This window comes from Dermacentor albipictus, unplaced genomic scaffold (assembly GCF_038994185.2).
Source record: "Dermacentor albipictus isolate Rhodes 1998 colony unplaced genomic scaffold, USDA_Dalb.pri_finalv2 scaffold_14, whole genome shotgun sequence".
NCBI lineage: Eukaryota > Metazoa > Arthropoda > Arachnida > Ixodida > Ixodidae > Dermacentor > Dermacentor albipictus.
In genome coordinates this window covers 4,968,917-4,992,234 of record NW_027225568.1, presented here as the reverse complement: position 1 = coordinate 4,992,234, position 23,318 = coordinate 4,968,917, and the positions used below count along the sequence as shown (strand labels likewise).

The window sequence follows — 23,318 nt, the reverse complement described above, 5'->3', positions numbered from 1 at the left end:
GAAACTTCGTGCTCGGATGGAGGTTCTTGCGTTACAATATGTGACTCCAGGTGCATGGGCGTTGCCGCTAAATCCAGCCCGATGTCGCAATGTTCACGCTAAAATGTCTTTTCGAGCGTGAAAAAGACATTCTAGACAAAATGGAGCATGATTTCCGGCGCCGGGGTTGTTTGCGTCGGCGGTCCATGACTGCACGAAAAAATTTCGGGGGGGGGGGGTATTAAACCTCATAAGCCACCCCCCCCTTCCCTGGCTGCGCCCCTGCTGTGGAGTGATTTATTCTTATTCTTTTATGTAGTGACGTGTGCTAGTACCGCTGCATGCAGACAGGAATTCCACAATATTTACTACTTCATTGTGAGCTACGCATTATGATACGTAGGTAAAACTTGGCGTAAAGTTGGAGCCATCTTAGCGGATAATTCTCATATATTTTCTTTCAGAATAGTTTAGATAAAACAAGAGTTACAGCCTTTTTGTATAAACATACTCCTTCCGTAGAGGGCCATGTATTGACAACAGACGGGAATTCTGTAAAGTTTACAACTTCACTGTGAACTAACTAATTGCGATGAGTAAATGAAACTCGGCATAGTGATATAGTCGTCATATCGGTGAATCCCTGTTTAATTGGTTTCGAAATAATTTTTATAAAAAAAGAGTTAGAGCCGTTTTCTGTAACCATACTCCCTCCGTAAACGACCATGTATTGAGAGCAGACGGGAACTCTGTAGCGTTTACAACCTCACTGTGAACTAATTATGGCAAATAAATGAAACTAGACTTAATGATAAAGTCGTCCTAGCAGTCTATTTCAGTATGATTTTTTTTCCGAGATACCTACATCAGATTGAGAACTGCAGAGCGTTCGCGAGAAACTGGAGACGAAAATTGCTTCGTGTCGACGTGACGCATATACGGACGGACATCGACTACCCCCGGAGGGAAGCCATACACAGCTACGCTGTAAAAAAATACGAACCATTTGCTTCGACCTGAATGCATAAAATCGCTCTCACTTTTCGTGCTTATTTCGGAGCACCAATAAACACGGTAGTTATATCGCTCAGATTTTGTTAGGCCGCTCGGTTAAGCTGTGTTGCAGTTCCGGCAGGAGTCAAATAACAGCAAAATTTTCGACCAGGTTGCATGATTAATAAAGCCGTGTTGTGCGGTGACATAGAACAACGCGGTCTCGATAACGTTGCCTTTGAGATATTGACGCATGAGAACTCATCGAGGCGACGAGGCCGATATTGAAGCACACGACGCAAGGATCCCTACACAAGGTTGATTAAGACTGTGGTCTTTGATGAAAGGATGAACCCGTACGGTACTTCCCTGTCGTTTTAATTCGGGGTTAAGCGTAAGGTGCTGAATATAACGGCATTACTGTTAACACGTTAATTTTTAAGCGCGCCTGTTAAGGGTAGTTTCAGAGCGTTTTCGTACGGTGAAGGCCCGATTGCGGCGGCGTGCTCCGTATCATAACCTCATATCTTGTATTCGATCAAATAAGATATATTGCTATAATATAATTCAGTCAAATCAAAGAGCGTTCATTATTTACAAGGGTTGTACATATTGCATTGAATATACACACGGGTCCCATAGCACAAGGCTGCAAGGTGACCTCCTGTTTATAGATGCATAAAGACAAGTGAGTAAGCAACAGTGGTTATACATTAGCAACGACTAGTAAGCACAAGTATTAAACATAATTTGCCTACAGAAAACAGTACTAGTAAGCAGAAACACCGTGAACTCAACATTCTATTAGAAACATGATCAGTTTGTTACTAAATGTAACAAACGATACACATTGTTTTAAATCATTAGGCAGGTTATTCGAATATGCTACAGCTGCAAATTGGGCTGTGTGTTTTCAACAGTTACTGCGTACTTTTGGTAGCAGAAAGTTGGTATTCAAAGCAAACTTGATGTTATTGTAAATGTTAAGCCATACTTTGTCAAATACATTATTTGGAATGACATTGTTTACTGTCTTGAATAGTGTTATGATTAGGGGATATTTCCCCATAAGTGCTAACGGACAGATATTATATTCCCGAAGGAGTACAATGGCATTGACGTGGAAAGGACTGAAGGTGATTACGCGGACGGCTTGGTTCTGTAAGTGGTGTAAGGGGAGCAAATGTGTAGGATACGTATTACCCCAGGATGATACACAGTATGCAATATGGCTGTAAATGACGTTGTATAACGACAGTAAAGTAGGACAGCTAAAGTATTGTCCGCAATTAGAATTTTTATCCCACATGCCATATTTTGTTTTAGGGGGAATATATGTTCAGAATATTTTGAGTCTAAAATGACGAATAGGAAGGAGCATTGCTTAACACCATATAATTTAAGTGATTGAAATGTAATAGCTGGAGAGTACATTGAAGCTTTAGAGGTAAAGTTGAAGAATATAAACGTAATTTTAGATGGAGTATTCTGGAGAAAGTTGAGTTCGCACCCTTCTGTGGAGTTCTTGAGGTCATTACGAAGCTTTGTAATTAGGGGAATAATTTATGAATCTATTGCTATTATTGTCGTGTCATCTGCATGAAGCAAAGGTGTGGAGTAATAAAGATAGTTTGCGATATCGGTAATATAGATCACAAATAGAAGCGGTACAATTATAAAGCCTTGAGGTACACCTTTTTTCGTAACTTTGCGGTTAGACAGTACTCCAGAAATGTAAACAGTTTGTCGTCTGTCCGATAAGTAGCTTATTATGAGGGCTAGTTCTGGTCCAACAATTCCTAAAGTGGTTAGTTTAGTCGCAAGAATTTTATGACTGATGGAATCAAAAACTTCAGTGAGGTCAATGAACAGTGCGCCGGCATATATGCCTAAGTCGATAGCCAATTTATTGTGATACCGATTTAATCTGAGTTAATATTACATTAACCGGCGACGCAACATGCGTCAGAGTTCCGAATTTCTTTTTGTGAGAAGGCATTATCAATGACAATCAAATAAGTTTCCTTGCATACATATTACACGATGGCGATGGCACCTTTTCCTAGGTCCTTTTTTTTTTTGCGCAAAACTTCTTGCCTTTCAGTCAGCAGTATCGTTCGATCAGGGAACCCCTTGCTAAAATCACATGAATGAAAGCAAGCCATCATATAGGCGCTTATACAATTACAAATGCAGTAGCCACCTGCCGCGTACTTTCTTATCGTTGTTTAGAGGAAAGAAGCCATTACTCCATGATGCATGGGTCGCATGCAGAGATGGCGTCGCGGGCACGCGTGACGCAGTTGGAGTGAGATTTGGCTACATTTCGCCTGCAATTTATGTAGACGGCGAGACGAGCTCGTCAGCGTCCACCAGGAGCATGCAGAGTGCACCCAACAGCCCGAGTGTGGGACCAATGCCAGAGCGGAATGCACATGCACCCCAATACCGCAGGCACTGGAAGTTCGCTACAGGGCAAATCCTTGTTCATCAACAAAAAGTAGTGTACTTGGTTACGTCATTTTGTACACCAGTGCACTCATGTAGCCTCTGCATCATGCGCAAGACATTTCACGTACCCCACTGCGGCTGCGTCCCCGCGATACAGCCTACCCGATTTTAATGCGCAGCATTATATGGGTGGCTCTTCGAAAAACTTCATGTGAAGCCAGAAAACCCCTTTTTCAATACACGGCGAGAATTCCCAGGCTAAGCCCATTGCTTGTGCGGTCGATAGATTGTCATCCGGAGTACAGTGACAAACAACCTATTGTTCGCGATAGCAATAGGCGCGCCGGTGCCAAACATTCTACGAGCCCATCCACACTCGCCGTTCCCAGTACGCGAGACGGAGAAAGAAGGTGTTGAACCTAGGCCATAAATGCCTAAGCATACACTAAAAGTGCGATAGCAAACAGTTTGGAAGGCCCTGTAAACTCTCGTCAGTGACGATGGAAGGAGACTAAAGGGAACCCAGAACGAGAGGATGCGCCACTTTTGCATTAATTACACATGCACGCGCAGCCGTCCTTCTCCGCTGCTTACGAAGCCTTTGACGCGTTGGTTATGTCACGTCGGGCATCGCACAAACAAAAAAAATTCGGGCTGACCCATTCATATGGTGGCGGAATTGACAGCGAAGCTTTCGATCGCAGACCGAGCCATTATGGCCAAAGTCCGCGTCCAGAATCACGGCCTTGGATTTAGAATTCGCCCCGGTGATACTCGGACGCGGCCACTCATGCTTTCACCGCTTGGAGGCAGACTCGAATGACATTCGCGCACACTCGAAGAACAATGCACAAACCGCGGTGCACGTCCCTGTGTTTTACCGCCACAACTTCCGCGCTGTTGCATTCAGGGCAGACAACAGCAGACTAAGCCGGCAGCAACAGTGGCCAACGCGGGTGCTTTTCCCCACTGCGGAGGTGCGGCGCGCGATGAAATCACGTGTCCTTTATGTATTCAGCACGGTACTATCCTTCGTTACTATTTTTTGTTCACTTTATGCACGTTAGCCAGCCCAGATACCCCCATCTCCTCGCGAGACTATGCATACGGCTCATTCATATAGGTCCGTCAGGTATACAGCTTAGCTGCAAAAAAATCATATTAGGCATTGCACTCGGTGAAGGTCGATGACCAGCGAAGCTGTGTAGCACACGACAAAGAGGTGACACAGAATTTGGAACAAAGGCACGAATACATTTATTGTCTTGACCGGTGGTCATCGTGGCGAAAGGTACGCTCACACATTTATTTTTGAAGATCTGCGTTCATTCGTGTTATACATTCGTTATATGTACATTGGTACTTTCATTTCGCGATATGTTGAGGCAAGGAATTTGCGACCGAATCACCGCAGCGCGTGGCAGTGGATCAGGGCCGTCAGCGCCTTCGCAGAGGGAAGAGCAGAATGGGAACGCTTACATGGTGAGCGGCAACGGAGGCTGCTGTGGAAGAAGACGACGACGATGAACGCGCGAGCAGAGGCACGAGCCATTGATCATGACGCTGGCTTTTGCTGTCACAGATTTGTTGACGGACACGAAAGATGCACAGAATCCTAGCCATACACCGCTTCTCTGTAATTAAGCGGAACATCCCTGAATGGGAACTGTCGAAGATAGGCGCGGCATTATATAGTGGTTGGCATGGTGCAGAATGTATCTGTACGACAATGGAAATATGTGCATCTCTCTGCTGGTACTCCTCACGCATCTATAAATTAACGCAAACTGCCTTCAGCATAACCCCCACATACATCATTCCCACACATATTACATTCCCCAACACGCCGACCACCATATAATGCTGTACATATCTTGGACACTTCCTGTTCAGGGAGGTTCGGCTTCATTTCTATCACACTAATTCGTAATTACTAGCTCCACGTTAAGGCTCAGCTAAGAGTTTGCACGGCTGCCGTGCTACAGAGCAGCCAACGAGGCAGTCTGCCCTGGAGGTCTGAAGCGGCCGTATGACCGCGGTGTCGAACCGAACCCGAACTATCTGAACCGAAACCTGGATCGTAACTGTTACTTTTGGTTGAAGTATAGTATTTAGCTATTTTACGCCATCTTGGAAATGAACACGAATCGGAATTGATTGAAGGAACCATTGCAAACGCGGTTCGAGATGCTGTTCGGAGGGCCCTGTGGACACTCTGCTAAGGCAGGTCAGAGGAGAAACGTTGGATAATGGCTCAAAGGATCCCGTTGAGGGCTAACGGTCCTAACGGCACAGGCAGACTCAAGCAACTTCAACTTAGTTTCGACATCCATTATGTTAATGTTCAGTGCAACCAAGGCTGTCCTAACGGGATGAAAAATGGTGGTGTTTTATTCGTGCTTGCACCTATTTCTATAGAGCAGAGGAAGCGGAACAATTCTGTTCAACTTCGTGCTCAATTCTGTTCAACTTCACCCTCTGTTGCAACATACTGCTGTACGCTGTCGTCTCAGCTGCAACGGCAAGTCAACTACCCATGAGGCATATTTAGCGTTGAAGCTCCTGACGTTCTTCATGGTCCTACTTCGTGTAGCGTGTGGCGTGAAAATACTTCATTTGACAATGACGGAAAAGAGAGAGGTCGTAGCGTACGTGTGGTCTGGGCTTAGGTTTCACGTAGTTTCAGGCTAGTTCATTGCTCAAAACTAACCGAAATCTGCGGCACCGTACGGCTGCGACACGCCGATAAGCAGTGTGGCCAAAGTTTCATTCCTACGTGGGAGGGCGCAACCGAGCGCTAGCAGACGATAGTCGGCTTCTTCCTGAAGTGCGTAATTCTTACCGCAATTCGAAGCGTAGATTTGCGCTTGCTTTCGCATATTTAGTAAACGACGTCAATAAATATACACAGTAAATGTGTATCAGAAGTGAACTGATCCAACCACCCTTCTTGATTGAAGTCAGCTATAGGCCAATAGCAGCCGTCTATGAGCAGCTCGCATATGACGAAATGTGCAAGTCTCCGACTGCTTCAAAACAGGTGAGGAGAACGCCTCTTTTTGGAAAGAGAGATTGTTTGAGAAAAAGGTGACTTTGCTCTCCGACTGCGAGCTCCACGCGCCTCACGCGACTGCAAAATTTGACTTAGATATTCACAGCAGCGTAGGCTATTCGCGAACTCTGTTTTTTTCACCAAGCTCAAGGAGTGGTCTAGGAGCAATTTTTGCGATCATAGAAAGTAAAGTAAAACACACCATCATTGCATTTTTTTACGGGTAATGCAGCGCGGAGGTAGTATATGACAGCCGTGCTTGTATTTATTGGAACTTAACTAATATGAAATGAGAAACGAAGAACAATATTTAGCGTTGCTTAGATAAACACTCCTTGGGTTGTTTAGCTGTGGTTGCTAGGTCATGCTAGGTCATGCGGAGCTCCTTAGCGCAGTCTCTGACTTGAGATTGCTCAGGTTGGAAATCTAAATGAGGAATGGGCCGCACAGCCGGCGATTAATGGCAGTTGGGCAAGTAAGGGTTTAAAAAAGAGTGATCGAAAAATACTAAGCGGTGCCAATAATGGCACAACAGGTTAATTTAATAAGACTAATATTTGTGACGATAGCGTATAGTTTACACGAGAAAAGGAAATTTGAAGATATAAATGATTTTGACTGCAGTGAGTAATTTCGGAATCACCAAGTTTCATGCGTTCCACGCAATTATTAATCTGCCTTTCTGACCTGGAAGTCATGTAATCTTGAGCCAGGAATGACTGGACGTGAGAAGACGACAAGGCGCATTGTCCACAGTTTAAGCTGCTGTTGGGCACTTTTAAGGTATGATGAAAATCAATAAAGAAGGAGCCTCAATTGAGAACGTATTTGGTATCGAATGCATTAAATTCGGTTGCAATATGACGATTCAAGACATCTGCGGTTTGGCCAAACAAGCACACGTATCTAAAATTGAACCATCCGTTTGTACAGCACTGGTTTAGAAGGAGCAGTTCTGTGCCCGAGTCAAGGAAGACTAGAGTATCAATAGGGGCTTTAGGTTTTAAGCAAGCTGTCGTATTTATAACCCTTATCGCTGAAAAGAACAGCAATCAATCAACCGCAGGGCTCTGTGCTGGGACCCCTGCTATTCCTAATATATATCAATGATCTGATAGCAGACCCATCGATACAAGTCAAATTATTTGCAGATGATTGCGCTATTTTCACTGAAGTAACCTCTGCACATGACCAACTTAAACTTAATTCTTACTTAGATCAAATACATGAATGGTGTAGAAAATGGCAAATGTCACTGAATTTGGATAAAACTGTATGCATGACAATATCGCACAAACACGCCCCTTTACAGTTCAACTACTCCCTATCGGGTACCCCACTAACTCGAGTGACAGAATACAAGTACTTGGGTGTAACTTTGACTGCAAATATGAGTTGGACTACCCACATTGACAACATAGTAGGCAAGGCAAATCAAAGTTTAGGATTTATTCGACGGACTTTCAAACAAGCATCCGCAGAATCCAAGCTTATTGTATACAAAATGTTAGTGCGTCCTATAATGGAATATGCATGTGAAGTCGTGGATCCTTACGACCAAAAGAACACACTGAAATTAGAAGGTGTGCAGCGGCGTGCCTTGCGCTTCATTTTTTCCAAATATCGAAGACGAGACTCGGTGTCACCGCTTTATGAAAAGGCAAACCTTCCTTTGCTTAAAATGCGAAGGAAACACAAAAGGCTGAGCCTTTTTTACAGCATTATGAATCAGATGGTGCTGGTAAACAAGAAACGCTACATAACCGAGACAACGTCACGGGTAGTAAGGAATAAACATTCAAAGCACGTGAAAGAAGGTAGATTTTCTAAGAATTGGTTTAAATATTCTTTCTTTTTGCAAACTGCGAGAGAATGGAATAAACTGCCGGAGAGAATGATAAGCGCGAGAGACTGCGAGCAGTTTCGGTCCCAACTTCAAGAATACTCTTCCTAGTTTGCTGGTGATTTCAGTTTTTGTTACCCTATAGTGCTGTACTAAGTACCACAAGCTGCTGCACTAAGGGTCACGAATTGTTCTTAATATTGTTTGTGTGTAGCTGATCATATGCACTGCTGTGTGTTTAGTGTTTGTTGTTGTACAGTATGTAATACGTTATTGTACTCATTCCTATCTTGGCCCTGTAAAGGGCTGATAGTATGTTCAAATAAAAAAAGAAATCTTGCACCGTGTATTTTTTTAATTATGGGGTTTTACGTGCCAAAACCACTTTCTGATTATGAGGCACGCCGTAGTGGAGGGCTCCGGAAATTTCGGCCACCTGGGGTTCCTTAACGTGCACCTAAATCTAAGTACACGGGTGTTTTCGCCCCCATCGAAATGCGGCCGCCGTGGCCGGGATTCGATCCCGCGACCTCGTGCTCAGCAGCCCAACACCTTAGCCACTGAGCAACCACGGCGGGTTACACCGCGTATTGCAAGGCCGCGTGTGCTTCCAAAAAAAGTTCAATGTGCTCCATTTTGAAACACATTAAGCACAATTTTACCAGCTTGAGAGGCGAGAGCACACTTATGTATAAGTTACAGCAATCGGTCATGTACTTTCTCTAAGAACGTTCTTCAGTTTAAAAACTACTCAGGGGACGCCTTAACAATATGTCTCATCTCACATCATTTGCATGTCAGCGTTATAACGGTGTGCTGTCAGAGGTGAAATTTGACAAAGAGTAAGGCTTTGGAAAATAATATAAATTATACGTTTTACCTCGCAAAGCTAAGTCAGAAATACAAGAGACACCGTAATGTGGAGTTACACATCAATTTTCACCCCTTGGAGCTCTTCAACATTTCTGAATATATAAGCATGCGGTGTTCTTTCTTAGTTTTCTTTCCCGCCCCATAGAAAAATGGCTCCCACAACTAAGAGTCGAAAAGCATACGTTTTGCGCAAAACAGAAGCGAACTCGCCACGCTGCCATGCAGTGGCTGTGTCAGTGCGGCGAGCTTGCTTTTGCGCACGTGCCACGCACTAAAGGTGAAAATCCACGTTAGTTTGCTGCCCGGCTCTACTTCCTAATTTCGAAAGTTAACAGACCCAGAGGGGCGCAGAATACCGCAGCATCGAAATGTACAGATGTGCATACAATGCGCATAGTTCTATAAGGTCCGTGCGTGCATGTTTGTGCGTTGATGTGTGCGGCGAGCCTTTGTAAAGAACACCAGCAATAGCCATTTAAATGAGTTAAATCTGGGCTTAATTGTTTACAAATACATTGCATGAGCGCTATTCTTCCTTCAGCGTATATGTACATTTCCAATTAACCATTACTTCAGTGTTGTCCTTAATAAGTGTTATTACATGCCGGATGACCCGCCGTGGTTGCTCAGTGGCTTAGTGTTTGGCTGCTGAGCACGAGGTCGTGGGTTCGAATCCCGGCCACGGCGGCCACAATCCGATGGGGGCGAAATGCGAAAACACCCGTGTGCTTAGATATAGGTGCACGTTAAAGAACCCCAGGTAGTCGAAATTTCCGTGGTCCTCCACTACGGCGTGCCTCATAATCAGAAAGTGGTTTTGGCACGTTAAACCCCATAATTTAATTTAATTCCGGATTATCGCAGCCGACATTTTCATTATCTATCTCTAAATGTTTTTACTTTATATGTGCCTATTTATACCTCATGTGCATCTGGCTGCTACAGAAGCAAAGCCGAAATGATTCTAAGCTTACTCAAGTGTATGCGCAGTGAGCACCTTAAATAACGCAAATATTTCTAGAAAAAGTAGTCAGCAACTGTCTGTTTTCTTATTCCGCATTTTCCCTAAATGGACCTATAGTGTCGGCCACGGCTGCACAAATAAGTGTATAAAATATATAACGTTTATGCATATAGGTAATGTGCCAGGGTCATCTAGAGTTCATGACGAACTTGTCTTACGTGTAATCAGACCTGTGTGCAACGAGTTACATGTAGTAACTTGTAATCCACCACATATTTTGGTAATTTTGTAATTTAAGATTAACTTTGTTTACTCGATAGCACTCACTGTAATTCAAAAACTGTTTTAGATTACATGTTATCAGTTAAATCATTGACGAGATAAGCTGTAACAGGAGACACAGCTCTGAGAAGAAGAATTTGGTGAGAAGTGTAGTAAAATGCCCGAGACCCTGCCATGCAGCAGCCTAGCGAATGCGCATTTTCAGACAGGAAATCCTGGGGGCTAAGCAGTTATTTTCTCATTGAGCCGGTGCTGGCATGTCTGGATAGTGAAGGCCACTAAGAATGTTAATGGTAGGAAGTCGCATATTTAAGAGTTTTTCAACTTTTCAACCGAGATTGTCAATGAAACGCTGCGCTTCATAGAGGATCCAGGTGCTGAGTAACCACAATATTGTGCGTAAAATCCATATAAGTTATACAACACGACGCTATCCTCGAGCGAAGCGGCAAACCTGCCTGCCCTTTCGCTCTAGTTATGCTGTTCTGTCAAGTTTTCAGTGTTGCTGCTGATGTCTTCACAACAGAAACGAAGAATGATGACGAACAATTTTTAAAGCAATTATTAGTGCAGATAATAAATGTATAAAGTGCCTGTCAAGTCTTTCTCTTTACTGTATGTATGCGATGCATAAAAAAGTTATAATAGAAGGAAGCTATAAAGTAGAAGCTATCCGTTGTAAATTTTTTAGCGCACAAAAAGGACACTGAACTGAAAGGAACGAGGCAGGACTGAAAGGAACGACGGACTGTGCCCGCGTCATTCCTTTCAGCCCTGTGCACTTTCTATGCGCTAAAAAAGTTTGCCAAGGTTTACCAGGATGCCGAAGCATACGTGCTTAGAAGTAATAGATTACGTATGAGTAATTTCTCATTTATATTTCTGGGACAGTAAATGGTGATTTTAATCAATTACGTTTCTGAGTGAATTCCAATTATAATCGGTTACTTTTCTTTCTGTAACGTGTACAAGTCTGCGTGTAATAGAAGGTGGTAACGTACAGTATACGCAGGGTGTCTACCAAGTTGACATTTCCAAATTCCCTGAGTTTTCCAGGTTTTCCCTGAGTGCCATTGCAAATGTCCCTGAGTGATGCAGAACTATGTTTTATATCAACACGGGCTGAAACCATATCGCCTGATGCTGTCACTCTCTAGTAAGCACATGAAAAAAAGCAACTTAATCCCATTTGAATACTAAGGAGCAGTGTTGATGTTATTCAAAAAGAGAATAGAAGGCAGGGGTTAGTAAAATGCACAGCAAATAAGGTGTCTTCGAAAACAATTGCAAATAGGGTCCGACATTATCAAATACGAACAAAAAGGAGATGCATACAAAGGCAAATATTTTCTAATATGAGCTATTTCTATCAACTGATAGCAACCTCAGTGGGATGAGGCCTGAACTCTGTCACAATTGAGATTCTCTCTCAAGAGCTCGTAAGTCAACCTCAACAGTCCTGACATACTCTCAGCCCGCGCACGACGCCCGAGTGTTGTGTTGCACTGCTTCAAAGAGTGTATTTTGGTTTGGATGAGGGACACCTGCATCTCGGCATCAGCCAAAACTTTATTTTTTGAGCTCAAGCTCTTTCAAAACGGCGGCAACAAGCTTCCTTTCTCGTTTATTCCTCAATGCGTAGGTCACTTCTCTTCTTGTCCGCCTTCCACCACTCGTTCGCCCCAAGGACCATTTGAAGCATCTTGATCAGTTGCACAGTCCACGACCGATTTTTCGAGCTCCCTAGGGGCCGCAAAAACGTCCGAAAAATCGGCCAGTGGGAAAAAAATAAATGCGTGTCATTTACTGCCCTTAGGGGCTCAAACCGCCACAGGCACGTTCGAAAACGCTCTGAAGGCCTGTCGGTACACGTATTAGGCATACCTGTGCTCGTACTGTGACAGGAAATGCCGGGTGCCCGCGTGCATAATTAAGATATACATACTGTGTTCCGTGGCAATAGCCCCTTCCCACGCTTGTTATGCTTCACTGCAATACTTTTCCGTAAGCTTTACCGAGTAACATTTCTGTACAGAGGCGAAGCTGACTTTCACGAACCGGCATTATGCAACGCATCGTGTTTTCCAGGTTTCTAAGCCAATCGCGAGGACCACAAGGGTGGAGTCCGTGCCATTGCTGACAGCAGCGAATTCTTTCAATAAAAAGTTCGGCACCCACTGGCAAGAAGCTTCATAGCGAACGTCGAAGCAGCTAGGCCTAGCGTCGCCGCAGTGGTGGCAACGGGTGCCAGCGGATCTGCGTGCGAGAGTGCCGGTTCGAGGCGGCGAAGTAATCAAGACGGCAGCGGTGGTGCCTTTGATTATTGCCGTTTCGGACCTGCGGTCGCGGCAAAAGGTCCGGAAAATCGGACGGCAAAGAGTTCTTGCGTCAGAAATTTCACACGTTCTGATACGTTGACACTATGGGGTACGAGGTGGCGCCGCGAATATTATTGGGAATCCGGAAAGTCGCTCGTTGACTGTACACTGGCAACTCCTCCTGCCAACGACAGGGCGTCAAAGACGATTCATTACGATTCCTGTCTGCTACTCGAGCCAGCATTACCGCGACTTTCGACCCTTTCAATAAAATTGCCGCTAATTTTCCCTGATAGAGGCCCAAATTCCCTGAGTTTTCCCTGACTTTTTCCAGACTACGCGAAATCCCTGAGAATTCCTGGTTTTCCCGGTTTTCCCGGTTGGTAGACACCCTGATACGTGCTGGCTAGCACTCCCAGCTAAGCGCTGTACTCACGTGAGAAATTGACGGCGAGAGGACTGTTGGCGTCGATGTAGACGTCAACGTCGATTTTGGGCAGCGGCAGCACCTTTCTTCCTATTTCCATCTCCCTCAATCTGTCTAAGGTTTTTTTGATGTCCTCGATGATTGTCCCGGTGGCCAGACATCCTGGGCAGCAGCATTGCGCCGGTCGCGGTACATGAGAAACTGCTTCGCTCAAGAGACCTTGCACACGCAGCAAAACGTAACATGAGCAAAATTTCTGCAAATATAATTTCTATCTAAATAGCGCCTTTAATAAAACGATCAGCTGCCCAACGGCCTGGCAACAGAGAACGGGTGCTCAAAAACGATCTGCAGAATGCGGGACACCTGTACACAATGGTTAATTCCCTAAGCGCTGTAACAACCAGGTGTGTAGAATACCGTCCCAAAAAATTTGTTTCCTTTTACTTCGTGAACGCGGGTAACGCGCAAGCGTATGGGTGCCATTCCTATATAATTGCGTTACCAATTATATGGACACTCCAGGCGCATTTCTGCCATCGTTTCGATGTTCCGTATGAAGTCCAAGGGCGATGAAATCGTCGGCGCGCGCCTTATGCTGTATGCGCGAGTTAAAGCGTGCGACGGTGAGCCGACGATCGCGGCTCAATCTCGCGTGCGCAAGAACAAATCAGCTATGAAAGCAGCTTTTTCGTGCTCACTAGGGTTTCGAAGGGAATTTCGGGCGCGGATTCCATTCCCAAGTGTGTCACCCCTGAAGAATGCCGAACGCCAGGCCGGAGCACACTTTCACAAGAGGAGTCAGCGCGCTGTCTTCCGTTGCGCGCATGGTCACGGGGAGAGTAGAGAGAACGGGGTGAAGGGGGGGGGGGGGGCGTTCGACTACGCCAGCAACTGCGCATTCCGCGGCCACGCGCGCATTATCTTGAAAGCGATCTGCAGTCTAGGTGAACCGACGGCGCCGATGGCTCAGCTGCATGGGCGCTGTGTTCTCGCCGCTGAGTTTGCGTTGAATCCTGAGACAGCACGAAGGTCACTTCGCTCGCTGTTGCGGCCACGCTTCCGTATGGCAGTATCAGTTTCCACGGGCACGTTCCTCACCGTCCTCCCAATGCCACGTTGGTCGCCATTGTAGAGAAACCACCGAATTTTCATAACGGTATCCGGGGGGGGTATCAGCCGCTCCGCAACCGAGTCGATCTTGGGCAAGTGAGATGGCTTGGGTGGTGGAGAAACACGACACCTGGCCTTCGCGGAGCGAGCCTTGTCAGGTGTTGCAAACGTTGAAGGTTGTTACGACAGCCTCAGGAAACTCTTGTTCCAGCACGAGGACCCACGCCTTTTGGATGAAACGATGTCTCGCAGATGCCAGAGACGATCACACAGGGTGCATACGTAGCCAAACACGTTATCTCTGAAATTACTGTGAAACACATTGGCGGCGTTCGCGTGAAGCCTGGCGTTGTGCTCGTTGTTGCGCTTCCGGGCTTCGCGCAAGACACTGCGCTGGGCTTCAAAACGGGTTTCACGCAGTTGAGGAGTTTCTGAGCTACGGCGTCTTGCCTGATACTCCGGCATTAATTGTTGTAAACCGCCTAGCACGTTCTTCGGGAGTATCCTGGGCCCAACAAACCTGCGCCTTGTGCCGGATTAGTTCAGCTTGTGTCCAGCACTGGGCGACGACTTTGGGGGCAGTCGACTCGCGGTCGGCCTGCCGCCGCTTGCGTTGCTGCTCTGTCCTTCTCACTCTGAGCTGGGCCACTCGATCACTAGACGAACCCGAAACCTCCATAGCGCCCATACAACCCATAGCACAGTATTGCCAGGTCGGACAACGTGGAGTAGCCCAAAGCTAGAGAAACTGTAGCCCAAATGTAGCCAAACACAAAAAAGAGCAAAACAAATTTGTAGCCAAATATAGCCATTGTTATTTTCAGTTTTATCTGTACATACATTTTCGCATTCGACTACGGTAATCGCTTTTTGTACAACCCATCGTAAAAAAATGTCCGTGATGCCGTGACGGTCGACCCTTGACATCTACAACAGCTAAACATCTTGAAGGGGCAGCGCAATATGATGAAGACAGAAGGCAGGAACACACAGGACAGCGCTGATCTCACAACTAACTTCATTCGAAGGCATACACAAACTTATGTACACAACCCATAGCCACGTGCTCTCCCATCAATGGCGTCATTAACAGTGCACAGGGAAAAAACGTAAAACCCTGTAATCTAATGTTGCACTATGAGGCGGCTTAAAAATTCAAATTCACTGTCATGCAAAGTTAACGATGGCTTGCTTACGCAACGCGACCCTTTTTTCCTGATATAGTAGACCTCCATAATCTCCCTCGAGGTCTCCCTCGATGCTGAATGGAAGCACGAACAAAAAACTTGGAGGACGCTTGGAGGACAACTGGTCAGAAAGTGTTGTGGGACGTTGATGGAAATTAAGTGATCATGATTTATGGCGATAGAAACAGGCACGCTGTTCGGGATTGAAGTAGGGATTATAATTTAAAATTGGCAAAGTATATCTTAAAGACCAGTGAGTGGCGAGGCCTGGCAATGAAATGTTGGTACTTCGAATGTAGTCTATGCGATTACTGTAAGTAAGTCGGCTGTTATTTAATACAACATAATTATTGCTTAAAATTGCAATTGCTATAGTATTAGGGACTTGCGCTTTATTCTATGCTTTTTTTCGGAAATCAAAAGCGGACGCATGGCTACGGCAACACGCTGAACTGCGTATCACGCGTAAAATAGTCGTTTTGTTTTCAATCCGATTGGTTTCGCTTTGACTGTTTGAATGCCAAAGCAGTTGAGCAGGAAGCAATGAAAACACGTAGCTATTACCGCAAAAGTACTTAAGACTTCGGAAAACATGAATCGCAGGAACGTCGAATTGTTAGGCAAAGTACTTTGTCGCACTTACGGCCGCACTTGTCGTCTGCCTCCCCTTAATGCCGGCGTATAATCACTATCGCGCTCACCTACCACCGCTGCCAACTAGCTGCCAGTGAAAGACTACATCCTCACTGCAGACAAAAAAATTGTGATAAAAAAAATGTTCCACGGCGTTTTCCGCGTTACCACTTCATGATTACACACTCTGACTAGCAAACTTTTCATTGCATTAAAAAATAGGTACCATGAAAATTGGCTCTCAGCTCTTTAATATTCACATTTAAGAGTGGAATGTGATAGCATTCAAAGGTCCCTGACTGCTTCTCACCCTTCCCAGCAACTTCAGCGTATGCAACCATAATGTTTACCTGCAAACGCTGGAGGCGAGCAATATGCATGAAGGCGAGCTTTCTGGTTCTTTTTTTTTTCATTCCACTCGCATGGCAGGCGCCGCTGATGCTGCGGAGGCGAGTGCCATCTGTATGGTGTCGCATGGAACCGAGCGGGGCGCGCCGGTCCTACTTGGCAGTAACCGCTTGTCTTCGTTTTTTTTTCCTGTGTCCCACGTCATGATTCGCGCTGCACCACTCAGTCTCATGGAAAACCAACTAGCCCAAACCATCGCCCCCCTACTAAGATGTCGAACAGCAGCTAGAAAAGGGGTTTGTGTTCGAGGTTCCGCGTAACAAACATAGTTTTCTCGTATAATCAAATTACAATTCAACGCTACCATGTCTATAGAGTGAGTGTAAGTCGTATTTCACGAATTTTCTGCCGCGTTTTACTTTGAGAAAGTCAGTTACTTTAGTAATGCATATGCGCCAGCCAAAGGGCCTACGTGGTTCGGGATAATTTTTTCACACAGCAACGGCGTCGACGCCGGATCTTCTGCGACACGGGGCCCTTAACGCCTGTTGCATTAAAGTTCATTTCACACGCAAAGGAAAATGGCAGTAAAAAGCTTACCGTGTTAAACGCGGACTAGGTCAGAAACTGAGCCTAGCGCCATACTTCAACCAGACACCTTCGCCTTGGACACACTGGAGCTTATCATTTACCCAGGCTTCCCTTCTTTCCTGTCGGCGCCACGATGGCACAACCATAGTGCTCTCTGTTTCTCAGCATAGCCATGTTAGTACAGTGCACTGTGAAACACCCTCCACTCCCAGGCTCATCCCGATGCCCGGTGATTGGGTGTCGGCATAAGGCGAAGATGAGACAACATTGCTGGAGTAAATGCTAGCACGGTGAAGCGCGGTGTAAATTTAAGTTCGCTAAGGATAAAATCATCGGCTCAAAGAATGATGCACTGAGTGAGAGGGGGCTTTTCGCGCACACACGCACAGCCACGCTGCTGGCTCAGCCAGCTAAAACATAGCCTTCAAGTTTTGTTTCTACTCTATGAGAGTTACCTCTGGAGCGTGGATTAAGGATCCACTCACAGCCTAAACAAAGCCAAGTCGCAGATTTTCAGTAGCCCAAATATAGCCACGTAGCCAAGTCACCGAAGTCGACGCCAAAATTTCTTTTTCTGTAGCCCAATTTGGCTCTATATAGCCAAACCTGGCAACACTGCCATAGCAACTGCCAGAGAAGGTCGGCCCAGCGCGCCTCCGCCTACCTTCCTCCTCGGCGACTCTTCGCCTCGTTTCTCCATCCCCCTTCGCTCAACGTTAGCTACTTTTACCTCTAGGTGGCGTTACTTCGCCGCGCGCCCTTCGCTCAGCGCGCTCCTGGGTACTTATCCCAGCACGCGATTCTCTTCACCTCCAGGCGCCTTCCTCTTTCGCTTCCTTCACGGCTTCCAACATACAATTGCCGATTTCACTAGCTGGCCAGTTACGCTTGCACGTAAAAAAAATTTATACAATGTGCAGAAAGAGCGTGTTTTTATGATGCACATGCATATGTAACAACTATCATGCAGCGATGGTTTGAAAAACAGGCATCATCTTATGCGAGGAAAATCAAGTAGTACGTATTGTTTAGAGTTGAGCAGTCGCGAGTAGGCTATTGCGGAAGCAATTACATGGACTCTCCAAGCGAATTTCCGCCGCAGTCATCGGCGTCGCCGTAATGTTTCGTATAAGGTGCAAGTGCGATAACATCGCGGCTGCGCGCCAGTAGTAGGGGCGAGATAAAGCTTGCGAGCGTGAGCCAAGAAGTATGGTGGCTTGATGTGGCGATGTCTTCTCGCGCTCCCAAGGGAGGAAGACGAAGAGGGAGTGCGCCGTTGAGATGTCGCGCGCTGGGAGGGGGTGGGGAGCGGGCAGGTTAGTGCGCATTTATTCTAATCCAGCTGCGGCGACTGAGCGCTGCCGCGTGCGTGCTATTTTGGAGGCAACCTGCACTGAATTCGAAGGTTAGCAGACGTGAGATAGCTGATGCCTTCGTGTGCGCCGTTATCGCGCCCCTATTGGCGCTAAAGCGAGAAGCAGCAGGAAGGGGAATTCGCTCGCAGCTTCTGCCGCTCTTCATCATGCTAGCGTTCGACAGCGAGTGTCCGCGCACATCGAGTGAGATGTGTTCGTATTTGCCAGTGCGCGCCTGACAACGCGCTTCTTAATTTAGTTACCTGCATAATGTTTACAGCAGTTTATTCAGCTGATAAACCGACTAATCTTACTTCGTAAAGCTCTCTAATAATTTACTAACGCAATCAATGCTTCGCCTGTCACGCGAAAATGTCACTATTTTATTATTCAATCAGGCAAATAATATAAATTGTCGAATTCCCTGAGTAATGTTCCGCTGTCAAGGTGTCGATTAAGGAGTTGCAGATAATCAAACAACCGGATTGCTTTCAGCAGAATATTATTTGCGTATCTTTTTTTTTTGCTTTAACAAGGGAGCCTGGAAGACCCGAAAATTGCCACGTGACTGTGCTCCTGCCCGCATTAGTGGGCCTTGACGCGCGCGCTATCGGCGCGCATCGCAAGTCGCTTTAATTTCGCAAGAACGAGCAGCAGTGGTTGCCAGGGGTGCCGCTGAGTGGATAACATGTCTTCATTTGCAACAACAGTCGTCCGTCATCCAAGGCATTATCCAGGCGCGTATTTAAAATGTGGTGGCGAGCGCCCTGTGCTGTGTCCTGCGTAATCCAGAACGTGACACGTTTTGTCGTTCAAGTAGTATTGCTATTGCCCAGAGCTTGTCGCTGCACATTTCGCGCTCCAGTCAGTGAACCGTGAATATTGTAGAAGTTGGAAAATCGTGGTGGAAGTCAAGAATGGTGCAATTAAGAACATCCCTAGGCCAATTTCACTTCGGAAATGCCGAGTGCAGCGAATAGCTTTTATTGGCTCTTTCGGCCGCTTTCATGGTAGGTCGATCGTACTGCAGCGGTTGGATTTGAGCCAGGGAAGGCGATTAAACGCGCCCAGAGAAAGGGCACGTGCTCTCGGGCAACAGAGTTGAGAAGAGGGAAAGGGGCAAAAGTGGAAGGGTGAGGAGGAGCGTCGCGCGTAAGCTCTAGCGCGCACGAGAGGCTCTCCGACTGTAAAACCACCGCCCCGACTGCTGAAATGGCCCCCGGAGATTCGCCCAATGGTCCGGGCCCTTCCAACAGCCACCAAAGTACACCATCCATAGTAAACCTCCATGACGAAGACTCCGATATGGACTCTCGTGATTACTTTACGCAAGACCCCGGCCTCCTGACATCGTCGTCCGATTCAGCTGCGAGCTTCCCTACCCACGGTCCCGCATGGGAGTACGCTCTCAGCAAGCATCGGGCGAAGAAGCTCCGCAGGGCCGTCCGGGCAACACAGACCTCCTCATCATCGGAATCAGCCATATCCGTGAGTGGCACTCCGTCCAATTGCAACCTCCTGTCCCCAGGCATAACCCGAAAGCCCGGTTCTCGTCGCTCCAGACTGCCACCCCTACCAAAGGGAGATCTGAAGGTAGTCATCCGGCCGACGAGAGGCCTAGCCCTCAAGAAATACCCCAACCACGCTATCGTGGCAGCAATTGTCAAGTTCTGCCAGAACCCCACCCGTGCGGAGGGGAAATACGTCGTGCGCCCCCACATGGGCTCAAACATCCTGATAGTCAGCACCTCGCACGAGGAGGCCGCTGACGAGATCTGCCAACTCACCCACCTTAAGCAGGACAACCAAGCCCACCCGGTGAGAGCATACGTCCCGTTCTCACCGCAGACCATCAGAGGGATCATTCACGGACTCGACCCCAACAACACAAGGGAAACCCACATGGAAGGACTGTGGGTGCGGGACACCCGCATCAAGATCCTGGACGCCCACATCTTGGGTGCATCTACAACGGCACTGCTCACCATAGAAGGATCCCACCTACCCAAGCTGGTCTACCACGGAGGGTGTGAATACCCATGCTACCAGTATAGGCCGGCCCGGCAGTTCTGCCGGATGTGTATGCAGCCGGGACATCGCCCGGATGTGTGTCCAAACCCCAATACGCCGGTTTGCCGCCGGTGCGTCATGCCGAACCCATCCCCACCCACGTTTGTGAGCCTAAATGCGGACTCTGCGGTGGTCAGCACGAAACCGGCACCAAAGAATGCCTCAAGAGATTGAAGCCAACAAGGGCGCTTCAGCAGCTGCCACCCGCCCGCAACAACGAAGAGAAGAGGTAGTCTCGACGGGTCAGCCTCCCCAAGATCTACAATAACCACTGGTTCCACTCCGAGGACTGGGACTCAGCCGACCGCAGCCGCAGCCAATCCAGGAGCCGATCCAGGTCCGGAACCCGAAGCCCGCAGCAGCCACACCCACAAGAAATGTGGACACCGCCCACACCGATGCCGAGAAAGAAGCAGCAACCCGTCCAAGACACAACCAAGCAAGTGAGCTGGGAAGGCAGGGGCAAGGACTCCTCTGCTCTTCCAACAAACACCCGAATCCCCAAACTACAAGCTATTATAACAGCGAAAAATGCTAAGATAGCAGAAGAAGACGCCAAGATCGCAGCGCTTATGGCCAAACTAGACAAAGTAATCAAACAAAACACTGCGCCACCACCCACCACAACCCCACAGCGACCCGATGAAGTAGTGACACACGAAACGCTACAGCAAACACTACAGGACATGGAGAAGAGAGTAGTCAGCTCCCTACCGAAAATGTCACCCAACTATTCAGCGTCCTTCAAGCCAAAATTGAAACCATAGCGGCCAACTTCGCGCAGGTAACTGCTGCACAAAACTCACACTCAATACCAATTCAGTCGCTCCAGACTCAAAGCCGCAAATGCGCCTCGTCACGCGATCAAGGTCCCTCCCACAATCGCAGCTGTGCCAGTTCTATTGGGAGCGATGCCGGCTCGCCAGCCCACCTAGCCGCCCGATATGGCCCCAAACCATAAGCCAAACAACACCGAACACATAGCAATATGGTAGTGGAACTGCAGAGGTTTGAGACGAAAACAAGGACTCCTTAAGCAATACCTCTGCACCACACCCATAAGACCTTACATTATCTGGCTGCAAGAGAGAGGAACCGAAAGAACCCCAACGCTAGACGGCTACTACACAATCCACCAGCGCCACATGGCGATGGTTGCAATCCTCATCGCAAAAGACATCACTTTCATCGAGCACTCTTTATCGGAACCGGACATTGAATACTTAGCCATAGAGATAGTGCCCAATAAATGGGGCCGAAAGAGCACGTTCGTGGTTAACACGTACAAGCCACCAAAACCAGCAAAGGCCGATTTCACCAACCGATAGAAACCCTCGGACTGGAACTCTTCACCGACACTTTATATCCGACCAGGGAAGGCAACAGTGTGACCCGTGATTCCTGCCCCGACCTCACCCTGACGAAGAACGTCGCCGACGCCACGTGGAAAAACCTAGGTGAAATGCTGGGCAGCAACCACTGCATACTCAGCACGTCCATATCATCATCCAAAATTAGACGGGGTCTTGGTACCGCCCATATCATAGACTCGCCGAAATTCCGCAATGCACCCTTCCCGTCAGGACCCATTCAATCTATTCACGTCTGGAGCGGAGACATCAGACAAGCATACAGGACACCAACAGAAACAATACACCGCACACCGGAAGCCCCAGAAGGTGACCACCACCCACTCAAGCTATGGGAGAAACGCGGCCGACTCGTGGGAAGATAGAAAAGGAAACTCCTAAACAGACCCCTCCGCCTGCGGATTGCACAGCTGACGGAGGAAGCTCACACATACGCCACCAACCTAGCACAGCAAAATTGGCAACAGTTCTGCTAGTCACTGCGGGGAACGCTGGGGTCCTCCCGTACCTGGGCAATTCTGCGGAACCTCATCGACCCCTTTAAATCAAAGTCACAATCTACACGCCCCCTGAAGCGCATTGCTCACCTCTTCCCGGGAGACGACGCAGCTTTGCTTCAGGCTCTAAGGGACAAATACATCGGTACTAGTACCTCCCCACCGTGCTCTGCGACCTACCAGGGCAAAGAAAATCTTGCACTCGACGCTCCCATCTCTGAGGCCGAGGTGCATGCCGCCGTCCGATCGTGCACCTGGAAGAAGGCGACGCGAGTAGACAGAATTAACAACACCATGATCCACAACCTCAGCAAGGCACAAATCAGAGACCTCACCATGTACCTCAATGGCTCGCTCTGGGAGACTAATGAAATTCCCTCCGAGTGGAAACACTCGGAGATCATAGTAATTCCGAAACCGGGCAAGAAGCCGGTGATCGAAGCACTACGACCTATATCTCTCACATCGTGCCTGGGCAAGCTCTACGAGCGAGTCGTCAAGACGCACCTCCAACACTACATAGAAGACAACAATATTTTTCATCCCTCCATGATTGGCTTCCGGTCGGGCTTGTCGACGCAAGACATCTTCCTACTGCTGAAGGAAGAGGTTCTCTCCAACATCCCGAGCGGTGGCAAAGAAATCATTATGGTGCTGGATCTCAAAAGTGCGTTTGATAACGTGTCTCACGAGGCCATTCTTTCGGAGCTCAGCAATCTCAACTGCGGCGAGCACACCTTCCAATATATCAAGACCTTTCTGTCCAGCCGAACGGCAACAATAGGGATCGGTTACACGAGATCGGGCCCTCAAGACATGCCCATCAAGGGCACGCCACAAGGATCGATCATCTCCCCGCTCCTATTCAACATCACCATGATCGGAGTCGCAAGGGCTCTGTAACAGGTTCCGAACATTGGATACACCCTGTATGCAGACGACATTACGATCTGGACAAACACTGGCTCCCTA

General features: G+C 47.4%; 1 long non-coding RNA gene across 2 annotated transcripts in view; it reads right to left on the bottom strand.

Annotated features, from left to right (window-relative positions):
* LOC139051746 (uncharacterized) overlaps positions 1–23,318 on the bottom strand; it is a 45,876-nt gene that overhangs the window by 5,570 nt on the left and 16,988 nt on the right. For both annotated transcript variants that reach the window (XR_011509521.1, XR_011509520.1), the window contains exon 3: positions 13,192–13,344. This is a non-coding gene — a long non-coding RNA (uncharacterized lncRNA). The remainder of the gene's footprint in view (positions 1–13,191; positions 13,345–23,318) is intronic.